General features: G+C 36.7%; 1 protein-coding gene across 1 annotated transcript in view; it reads left to right on the plus strand.

Annotated features, from left to right (window-relative positions):
* The window catches only part of LOC129780275 (FMRFamide receptor), a 239,646-nt gene that overhangs the window by 12,026 nt on the left and 215,542 nt on the right, over positions 1-12,078 (plus strand). Inside the window, exon 2 of the mRNA XM_055788345.1 lies at positions 10,531-11,466. The gene's annotated coding sequence lies outside the window, so the exon portion shown is untranslated. The remainder of the gene's footprint in view (positions 1-10,530; positions 11,467-12,078) is intronic.

The raw sequence follows: 12,078 nt of genomic DNA on the forward strand, positions 1-12,078 counted from the left end.
GAAGGGTCGTTGTTATAAATAAAAAACACTTTATGTGGTCTTTAAACATTGAGAAACGGTTGATTAGACTACATTTAATTGTTCTGGTGATAGTTGTTGAGTTCGGATACCATTTTCTTCCAATAAATGCAACGGATTCATTAGTTGAAACGTTAAATTTAGTTGATCGAATTCGATTAAGTTGATCTTTTTCAAATTGATGATTTTAATTCACATTTGGATTCCAACAATATTTAGTGTAAATGTATTTTTCCGATCCGTACTATTTCTTTCTACAAAAAGCACAATCCTTGGTTTACATTAAGCCTCTGTACTGTCGTTCTATGCATAGTTGTCCCATGTTAATTTCTGACAATTTTCACTTTTCTTCATAAAACGATGTTTTTATGCCTAATCTTTCAGAAAATCAAAAAAAAACTTATTGTTTGTTCCCAGCTCTTTAAAAAACAACATCAAGCTCAATTGTCTCATGTTGATATTCTAGGCATAACTGTCCCACCATGTATTTCTTTTGGGTCCATAATAAATGAATCGGTTCAAGTACAAGCATTTTATGTCACGCTTTCAGCTGGGCTAATGCAATCATTTCTGGTTTGGAAGAGCGAACTAATTCTCAAACAAATAAACAAAGTTTAACAGAACACGTGTACACTTTGTTAGCGAATGCTTAATAACAATGAAATTTATATTCTGCGAAGGTGTTGCGGATCACTACCTTCTTTATAAAACGATGATAACCTTTTTTTTTTGTTTTTCGTGATTACGGGGATTTAGGGTATGTCAAATTAGTTCTTTTCACTATTTTGATTAGAGATTGGATTCAAACACAATTTTAACTTTTTTTTGCATAATCATTTTTCAGATTATGTTTAGCATGTCACATAATATTTCCGTGGTTCATTAATAGACGAATTTCATGCCAACTCGTCTTGGGAGATAGAAAATGAAATGTAGGAAATAGTTTAAATTTAAAAATTAAAATTCATTTTTCTCAAAAACGTATTTTTTTAAAAAATTCCCAAAAATATATACATGAAAACCCCTAAAATTTCAAACAAGTCGTCCATACATCGGAAGATGGGCACTTTTACAGGGAAAAGGTTTTTCTAACAACAACTTTTACTATTTTCTTTGAAAAAAATACAACTAATACTAATTTTGTTTAAAGTCAAGATAGAGATATAGTGTATTTGACAAAGTTTTAGATCTTGTCAAACGTGAGAATTTACACACAAAAATGTTTCGAGCAAAACATTATTGTTTTCAGGAGTCTTCATACAAAAATTACTTATATTCCAAAAACTATAACAGATAGAAAGTTTATGTCTTCGACAAAAGTTCACATTTTAATTATTTTACATCTAATTATTTTTTGAATATTTCAAGTATGCAAAGTTGCTTAAATGACCCATGTTTTTACACCGTTTCACTGCTATCTGAGATGGTGCTGCCAACGGCCAGTCGAGTAGGCATGACATTCGTCAATAGCTCGATATAAGCGTTTTCAAAATCCAGTCGCAACAAATTGAGTTTTTATCGTTTGAAATATTTTATTGAATTGTGACATTTTCATGAACATGTACTTGGTTGGGATGATGAAATTCTAGAGACGTGCTTTGTGTAACGATGAATCGAAATCTAAGTAACTCAACAAAAACGACGTGACTCGGTGCCATACTCGGCGAAAAGGAGAAGAGGGTTTACTGGATCGTCATTTGCTAGCTACAATCAAACACAATTGTGACAATGTGATGACGTTGACTTGTTTTTCGTGAGTTTGAGTGTGAAAAACAGTTCGAAATTGGTAACATTGACTGGTGTACATATTGGCATCAGTTGGTTGGTATAAGGGAGTTTTCGTTTCTCTTTCCAATCATATGTAGAAGTTTTGATATTATTTAATATTTTCTATTACTAAACAAATTCATCATCAAATAGATCTGCCCTAGGCCAGAACCGAAATCGGTTTCGCCAATGATTCAGTATCCAGGGCGGACTCGATTATATACAGTCTCTGATTTCTTCTCACTGTATATAATCGAATCCTGTATATAATCGAGTCGTAAAAAATATATTTTTCATTGTTTGTTTTACATATATTTTTAGTTTTTCGAATATAGAAGAAGAATTTCATTTTTTATCCATCTCCTTGAAATAATAAAATACCTTTCTCATACAAAAAATCAGAATTTCTTCGGGAGGTGATAGAGAATCATATTTGATGAAAAAGATCCTTCTACGCATATGTTCGAATTTCACCAATGAAGGAGTTACTGAACTTTTTCTCTGCTTGTTTGCTCTGTTTGCCTTGAGCTTACTCTAATTCAAAAATTACGCTACGTAGGACAATTCTCTTGTTTCCAATTGAAAGATGAGAAAATTTTCTACAGGATGCGGTTTTGAAACTACCAAATTAGTGGATTTAAGTAAAATTTTAGCAGTGAAAACTTGAAAGTGGTTTTCAAGATGTTATTCTTAAAGAGGGACCTCTGTCTGGAAGGTCGAAAAATAATGAGTTTCTGTGAATTTTCTTCGATGTTAGGAATAAAGTGAAGTGTTCGGGTATTTCGGTTATTGTTTAAGGTATATTTGAAGATGTGTTGTTGAGTGCACGAACAATGATTATTACGCTGTTGACAGCTGGATGCAAAGATGCTTTCTGAAAATAGGTACGTTGCTGGTGGTATCGGTTCTGAAGCAACGGGGTATGGCAGAACGAATTCCAATGACTATTTTGAAACTTCAGGATAATACTCCAAGCGTTACTCATAAAAATCGAAAAAGTGAGATATCAAAAAACGATTGTGTAACACTTTAGATAATTCATTTTTAAATGCTGATAAAAAAAATTTAGCCATATCGGTCGAGTAGATCCTGATCAAACGTGTTTGAAAATTCGTACGGCAATGCTTATCCCTTAAGGTGACTTTATACTTTTGGCTGTAGCTTAAAAACGAAATCTAATATCGAAAAATCATATTAGGACAACATTTCTGAGGGCACAAGCTCCCCAAAAATTCAAAAATTCAAAAAATTTGAAATTTTCAACCTTCTAGACTGCCTCCCCCTCTTAATGTTACCCAAAAAAATACATATTAAACTTAAATGTTTCTATCAACCAAATTAAATCTCTCTAACCGCTCTCTGAATTAAATCAATTTCACTGAAATATAGTTTCGAACAATTCCTGGTAAATCTTCAACTAAAATCTACCCAAATCACAATTTTTACTTCACTGTACTCATTGACTTTCATTTTAACGATGAAATATGTTATTTTCGCTCGAAATAAGTCATATTTGAAATTTTAAAAAAATCCTTGAACTGTATTAATCCAGTCTAAAATTGAACATAATCGAATCATAAATAATCGAGTCAGTATATATATTCGAGTCCGACCTATACATCGTTTGAAGTAAGTCAAAATATTACGCATTCGCAATCTTGTATAGCTTGCGCTGGTGTGCCGTTGATACTGTTATGCTCAAAATAACACCACATTATTTTCATTGGAAGGTTGCACCATTCAGTCAACTATATTCCCTCACTGTGCTACTATTAGTTCGAACAGCGATGTACCTCAATGTACAGATCACAAAAAAAATCCTCTTTCCGATAGCGAACTGTAATCGCAATTAGGAGCGCACGATGGAATGACAACCTATAGCGGCTATTACGGCAATGAATTCGTATTGTCAGCTTACATCCGATAGCCACTCCGTTATTAATCGTAGCCTCGTGAAGATTAAATGGCTGGCAATGGACATGATTGAGCCCGGTTGATGTCGTGCTCGTCGAGTATTGCTCGAGCAATTTCCTCTATATTCTCCATACATCGTTAATACATCCTTCGATTGTACAGAATATTGTCCGAAGTTGTCCTTTGCTTATGAGCCATGGCATGATCGGATCTGGGGTTGAAAGTTTCTTGGATAGTGTCAGGGTGAAATATTATGCTTCAGCTTGGCATGCGATTCTCGTTCCATCGTCAATCGATGAATATGGGATATTTGTATATTGGTTGTTGCATAGTGGTATTCCAGTTCAGTAAAAAACATATGTGTATGTTTCATAAATCAGTTTTATTGCGTGATGGTTTGTACAGTTTTAAATTTATCGCAACATATGTCGTAACAAAATCCACTAATAGTCAGACAAAAATTGTTGCAGCGTTTTTTTCTATAAAAATTCATTTTATTTTAATCAACTCAACTAAGCAACCGAAACATTAATAGTTGCGCTAGGAAACAAAAAACAGCTGAATGCAACTATCAATTTTCCAATTAGCAGTTACCATTCTCTTCCTTTTATTGTTCGTCATATGAATGCTAACCTCATCCAATTTCGCCTGACGGCGAATGGCTCCGTTTCTGATGAAAATCTCTTGCAAGAAGCTGATTCGTTAATAATATTATTCCACCCACTTTGCTGTATTCTATGTATCTACAGAGCAGTGTACTGTATTTTCCATGTTTTTTATCCTTTCGAGGCGGATTTATTTGAAGGGGATAAAAAGACAGGTTACATTCTTGCCGGTAAATTTATTCATCGTAAAGGCAAAGTGGAAAAAAAATCTTTTATTATCAGCGCCAAGTTACAGTTCCAAAGTAGTACATATATGTACCACTCGGTCTGTCTAAAAAAGGCTCATTAATAGAAAAAAAAAATACTTATGTGAGTGATGACATTTACTAAGGTTAAATAGAATAAGAAAGGTATTTTTACCACGAGCTTCTGAAAAATATAGTTTGCCGTTATTCCAAATACTAACACCACATTTTGAACACTAGTTATAGAAAATTAGATATTTACACTTAGCCTGTAATTCTAACAGTAAGAAACAGTGGTACCAGGTTATAAATAATCTAACAATAGAGGCCCATTCACAATGAAACGGATCGCAAGTAATTTTCGCAGATGAATAGTTAGCATCTACGATTGAATTTGACATAAAAAAGTGTCGCTCAATAGTACCGCAAGCGTTAAAGTGAGCAAAATTACTAGTTTCCCGGAAAAAAGTCTCCCCTGTTTTTTCTAGTTTTTCTAATGCTATCGACCCTCGTGTGTGATTGTCTCGTTTGATTCAATGAGCTCCCTTCTCGATACTGGATAAAAAATGTTGCCCTCCAACTTTGTGCTATCCACGAATAATCGGCGTGTAAAAGTCAATAATGGCAAAATTGTTCTATGATCTTTAAACATCTTTTTATACGACGATGTAATTGACCGGCTAACAAGTTTTTTTTAATATTGTATCACGGTTACTTATAACAAACCAATTGTAAGGTTAAATGCCTGTTCCATTACGGTGCAAAATATTTGTTAATAATTGTATATTTTCGTATCCGACGACTTCCGACTTTCTGAGAATTGAAGATACGATTTTTATATCGCAATAGATATGTTCAAAGTATCAATGGCGAAATATACAAGTCTGATTGGATCTAAAAATTTTATCGCTATTGTGTACCAGCATAATAAATTTATTATAATTTATTTTTCGACTTTATTTAGCTTAATACAACTACTTCAAAAGCCTGATGGAATGGTCTCAAGCCCTTGAACATTCCTGCTCTGAACTGTCCTGAACTACGTTCGATTGCAAAATGTTTGGCCATGAGAAAGAAGCAGATGATACGTTCTTATGGAACGCATTAAAAAATGGACTTATGCATTAAAAAATGGACTATTTTTGGATGGCGATGAAAAAAACTACAAAAACAAAACAAATCGAAGGAACAGATTTTCCTTAAATCCTACGTTCATTAAGCCTTATACAAAATAATTCGACACCCTGACGCAGGGACATTAATGCAGAATGTGAGCTGAATTTATTAAGGACTAGTAATGAATTATTTTGGACAATATTCGATTATTTTTCTGGACACGCTTTCTGCAGGTACATCTATTGTATTTTTCTTAGTTTTGTGAACCCACAAAAAATCTGTATTATAGTGACTTATACTTTGTATTATACTGAAATATACTTTTGGCTGGTTCGTTACTCGGACCACGGCTCCCTTTCCATTTCAAAGAAAGAATGTCGGCAGAGAGAATTGAAATCGTGACCTTTAGCGTGAGAGGTATGGATGTTAACCACTACGCCAGATCGTTTCTCTCAAAATTTCACTCCGTTCATCCGTCCGTATAGAATTCTAGAGTCTATTTTAATACGTTATAGAGACTTATAGGGACTTTTCCAGTTTATTCGTCTCTAGCCTTGAGAAAGGCCCTTGACAACTTTACTCCTCTCCATGACTTGAGAAAGACAATTCAAAAAACACTCGACGCTTGCCGGAAAACGATGTTCACTCAAGTCTTGTGAAATTTCATTCTTCCTCCTGCTCTGCTGCTTGATTCCGATGTCTGTTTTTGGTTAAAACTTAATGAATTTGGTTTAAATACATTTATTATAACTTTACTATTGAAAAATGACTACGTTTTGCATGTCAAACAATGTGCAAAACGTATATTTTGTTGTACAATATGATTTTCTATTTTACTCAATGATTGAATCGATTTCGATTGGCTGTAGTTCAGGGCAGTTTGGTGAATTCATGTCCTTGGGAACAAAATGCTTCGAACTATCCTCGTACGTAGTGTTGCCACATTTTAATCTGTATCATAGGGGTTAAAAATCTTTTTCATCTGTACCTTTTTTCCAAAAATCTGTGCCATCGAAAATATTTGTGAAAAAACTATTAGTAAAAATACTCATTTATTTACTACAAATACATTCATTTTATATTTGCAAGACATTCGTGTGTTTCATGATGCTTATACATAGTTCTCAAGATTGCATACAATCAATTATTAAAATTTTCGAGTTGACGCCAAATGCGAGCGAACCGTCAATTCTTTCTAGACATCCAATTCTTGTCCACCAAACCTGCACATGCTCGTTTTCTGAAATTGTGATTTCCTTACGAAGTAATTTTATCCTTAGGCTGCTTCCGTAGCCTCCATTCTCCACATCTTGTACATTTCCATTGTAGAATCCTGGAAACGCTTCTAATAAAACGTTAATGCTAGTCAAATTGGAAAAAATTCTGGGATTTAACATTGCCGTAGACTTGAGTGTCGAATCATAAATAGCGAATCTTTTTCTCATTTGCTTGATCATCTCCACGGAGAAACTGCGACAAATATCCTTTAAAATGATCTGCCTTTCGTTGTCCATTTTTCTGAAAGTTAATTCTGCTAATATCCCAACCTAAAAATTCTTTCCGCTATTCAAATGATCTTCAAATTTATTAGCATTGAACAGTGAAACAACGTTAGATTCCTCGCAGATATTAGTGAGAATGATCAAATAACATTCTTTCAGCTCTTCAACTAGCATCGTGAATTTAGGGTTTTGAGGTTTCTGGGGCAAAACACACCGTCCGACGCGAATTCAGACGATTTTTGTATGGAATTCCGTCCTTATGAAACTGATCAATCATTGCATTGTAAATGTTTTCAAGATCAGCAGCACCAAGCGATAGTGCCGCGTAAAGGTCGTCATGTGCTTCATTGTTGCTTTGTTCAAATGTAAGAAATTTCACAAGCGGAAAAAATCTGTACCAATCTGAACTTTTAAACGAAAATCGTACAGAATCTGTACCAAAAATAACGAAAAAAAACTGTACCATTCCAGATAAGTTCGTACGTGTGGAAACACTGCTCATACCATTTCAGCGTACTTCGAGAGAAATAAAACAAGAACCAATATCTGGCCGAAATAGTGGTTCTCTAGCGAAGTTTTGAACATTATATGCATGTAATCTAGCCCTTACCTTGATCGTATGGACAAATATTATAATATTGGAATTTCGCCCGATTTCTAATATTGGAATTTCGGGTGAAATTAGCCTTGACCTTTCCCTTCGTCTTCCTGCATGCTGCTCCTGGTTTCCTTCCCGCTCAGCGCATATGATACCATGTCAATTATTCCTTGAACCTATTCAGTACTCTTGAGATAGAATTTGTGCGCTCCCGTGGCCGAGTTGATAGCGTCACACGATTCTCGTTCTGGTCGGGAGAATTTGTCATCAAAAAATTTTTCTCCGTCTTGCACAGTGGTCACGCGTATTCTAGAGCTTGCCACTCAGAATGCATTCAATGCGTTTTATTCGGCATAGGAATCTCAACTAAGTACTAGTAAAATTCACGCTAATAAAGGGTGTGTTACATCAAATTGCATCACGGAAAAAACGCTGTAGAAATTCGCCCAGTAGACCGATCCTTTTGAAAATTTTAGATAGTAAAATAAAAACTATTTAACAACTTTTGGCATTTTCTTTTTATTCATACTTCGAGCCCAAGCCCGTATGCTCGCACCTTCCTCTTTACCCCGTCCATAAGGTTCTGTACAACGTCAGGTTGTAGTTTTTTTTTGAACAGAAATCCATTTTCTCTTGAAGTCCGCCTCCGATTTGACAACTTTTGGGTTCTTCCGGAGGGCCTGCTTCATAATCGCCCAATATTTCTCTATTGGGCGAAGCGCGCCGGAGCTTGAGCGGGTTCATTTCCTTTGGCACGAAGGTGACCCCGTTGGCTTCGTACCACTCCAACACATCCTTTGAATATTGGCACGAAGCGAGATCCGGCCAGAAGATGGTCGGGCCCTCGTGCTGCTTCAATAGTGGTAGTAAGCGCTTCTGTAGGCACTCCTTAAGGTAAACCTGCCCGTTTACCGTGCTGGTCATCACGAAGGGGGCGTTCCGCTTTCCGCAAGAGCAGATCGCTTGCCACACCATGTACTTTTTGGCAAACTTGAATAGTTTCTGCTTGCGAATCTCCTCCGGAACGCTGAATTTGTCCTCTGCGGAGAAGAACAACAGGCCCGGCAGCTGACGAAAGTCCGCTTTGACGTAGGTTTCGTCGTCCATTACCAGGCAATGCGGCTTCGTCAGCATTTCAGTGTACAGCTTCCGGGCTCGCGTCTTCTCCACCATGTTTTGCCTTTCGTCGCGGTTAGAAGCCTTCTGAACCTTGTATGTACGCAGGCCCTCCCGCTGCTTGGCCCGCTGGACGAATGAACTTAACAAATTCAGCTTATTGGCGACATCCCGGACCGAACTTCTCGGATCACGTCTAAACTGCTTAACTACGCGCTTGTGATCTTTTTCACTGACGGAGCATCCATTTTTGCCGTTCTTCACCTTCCGGTCGATGGTTAGGTTCTCGAAGTATCGTTTTAGTACTCTGCTGACCGTGGATTGGACGATTCCCAGCATATTACCGATGTCCCGATGTGACAACTCCGGATTCTCGAAATGAGTGCGCAGGATTAATTCACGACGCTCTTCTTCGTTCGACGACATTTTTCCAAATTTACGAAAAATTAACAGTGAAGCATGGCCAACGTGATCTATACACTCTTATCTGATTATAAGCGAAAGCTGAAGATATAATTCCTAAAAATTTAATTTCTACAGCGTTTTTTCCGTGATGCAATTTGATGTGACACACCCTTTAATACTACGGTGAGACGGCGAAGTTCCTCTAGGAACGTTAGTGCCATTTAAGAAGAAGAAGAAGAGCGGAAATTGTATTACAAATCCGCAGCATTTTTCCCAAACATGATGGAACAGCCCGGATTCTTAATATGAGCGTCCCATTTCTTTTTTCTCCCTTTTGAAGAACGAACCTCGAATAGTAACGGCCAATTAACATGAGGATAAATTATCTTCTGCACCTAAGGCATGTTGAGAATTTCATTCAAATGAGAGAGATACAAGCTCAATTCGTTCATCCATTGCTAATGGTGAAAATAGTTCTGAAAAGTATCCAGAACGGAGGCGCCAAAGTGTTTGCAATTTTCTATGGATCTAGCTGTTGGGTTAGAAAAATAATTCTTTTCGTGATTGTAGCGTATTGCAAAGAAAGGTCAAGGCAATGTCATATGGAATAAAAATTATAGAGAAGTTGTTCTGATTGCTCCTTTTTTTGCCGAAAAAAAACGATTTTTGGCAGTAATTCTTTTTTCCTTCCGGAATTAACTTTAAACTGTGATCCGTCTAATTGCGACTAGTCACGACAACAAAGTCACGATGAATTAATGGAAACAGTCTGTCAGGAAAAATTGTGACAGAAGCCATGGGGATTCGTGGATATAAAATAAGCTATGAATCGTCAGGTGTATGATTTTTTGTTCGACCCGGATGATATTGAAACATGAACTAACACCCAACTACGTTTACCCAAATAGTAGTTTTTTTCTGAATACATTTTTTCTATTGAATATAGCACAAACTGCAGCGCTTCATTTTTAACCACCAAAGTGCAATGAACGTAGAAAATTACACAAAGGTTCTTGTTTGAATTTTAATTTGCTTCCCCCACTTCTGTCCCCTAGTTAATTCTATTTGCAACTTTTATCCCCCCCATACACCATTAGAGGGACCACACGCTGCGATCTAATCTAATCTGACACTCGCTCCACTCGATGGCGTGACGAAGTTAAATTTTTTAATTAAAAATGTTTTCAAATTGCTATTCTTAATGGTGGTGTTTGTATGTGTGTTTTTTTTTGTCTTCACCACAGGCAAGCGAAACATTTCGAGCATCCGTCGAGGACGAAGCCGGATAGCGGATAGCGTTGGTCATCGTTTCCCAAGGCCGCGCACCACTTCCACCCGTCCACCAAATGTTTGTTTGGTCATCATTCACGTGCCAATCGATCCGGGTGTCAAGTGGAAACGAGAGAAACAAAATAAACATCCCGCCAGCAAAATTATCGCAAAATCATCGGAGAAAAGAAAATAATTAAAAGTGCAAGCTGGACTAAAAGCTGCGAATGTGTGTTTGGTCGAAGTTTTGCGCCTTTCCTTCCCCGGTGGGTAGGGAAAATTTTATTAGCGCGGGAAGAAAACTTTCGTTCGAGTGCAGCTGAAAAAGTTGGTGGAAGTAGAGGAAAAAGTTTGCGTCAAGTATTTGGCGAGGGATGTAACTTTCTGTCCTAAAGTTGCAGCTGCTGTGGGAAAATTAAACAGAAGAAGAAAAAAAATGTAAGAAAGTTGGGCAACAAAACTGCCTCACGAAAGTCATTTAAGGTGGGACAGAAAGTGGAGACATTGAAGTGCGATCAATTTCAAGTGGAGTGTGAAAAGTGGACCAAAGAATAAAAACAGGAAGTGCGCAAAAGATATGCAAATGAAGTGTTTTTTTTTCTAAGTAGCGCTTCTCGTGATACAAAAATCAAGAAGATAAAGTGGAAAGTCGATAGAGGCAGTCGGGGCATGGGAATTGGGAGCATGAATGAAAATTTTGGCAGAACTTCGAAGTGCGAAGGAAATAGTGCTTAGAAGTGGTGCATGGAAATAGATAATTACTTTCAGAACTAATTCCCCGCTGGAAGCCCTTCAGTCCAAGTTCGTGAAAGTGAGGTGGAAAAAGACTACAGATTACTAACAAAGGCCGAGCGAATCGAAGGAAATCCCGTGCTGGCGTTACTCATCAGCTCCAGCGGATGATAGAAAAGGTAAAAAGGACAATGAAATGAAAATGGGAGAATCTTATTAGTGTTTCCTAAGGCTGTTTCATGTGTTTTTTTCGCAGTTGGGTGAGCGCTTTTAAGGACTTTTTTTCCTGTATTTTGAATGTTTTCTTTTTGTGCTTCAACTTGTTCCTGGGATTCAGTCAATAAGTATATTTGGGAAGATAGAAAGGTAATGATAACCGTTCTTTTGCCAGCCGGTTTCATAACATTTTTTCTTACGGAGTTCGAACAACGTCTGACAAGAAAAGAAATTCTTAAACAAAATTCAATCGAAAATGTTGATTCGAAATTTCGAAAATTCAGATTTATTTTTCTTAAATCATATTAGAGCTCACATAATTCAGAAAAAGGGACAATTTCAAATGTGTCTTTTCCATCTCGAAAAACGTTTACCGACTGAAGTAGATAATATGTTTTTTTTTGAAAATATAGAACAAACGTACTTTTCCCGGTAATGCATAAGCCGGTACACGTCACTTTCGGTTTTCGCTACTCGATTTCAACAATTTGTTTTTTATTATGTTTCCTCCAATCGCAATTCACGATAAACGGTCCTACTTCGAAGCATGGTTTGCATTCTGCAGGCCATCGTAA

This window comes from Toxorhynchites rutilus, chromosome 3 (assembly GCF_029784135.1).
Source record: "Toxorhynchites rutilus septentrionalis strain SRP chromosome 3, ASM2978413v1, whole genome shotgun sequence".
Taxonomy (NCBI): domain Eukaryota; kingdom Metazoa; phylum Arthropoda; class Insecta; order Diptera; family Culicidae; genus Toxorhynchites; species Toxorhynchites rutilus.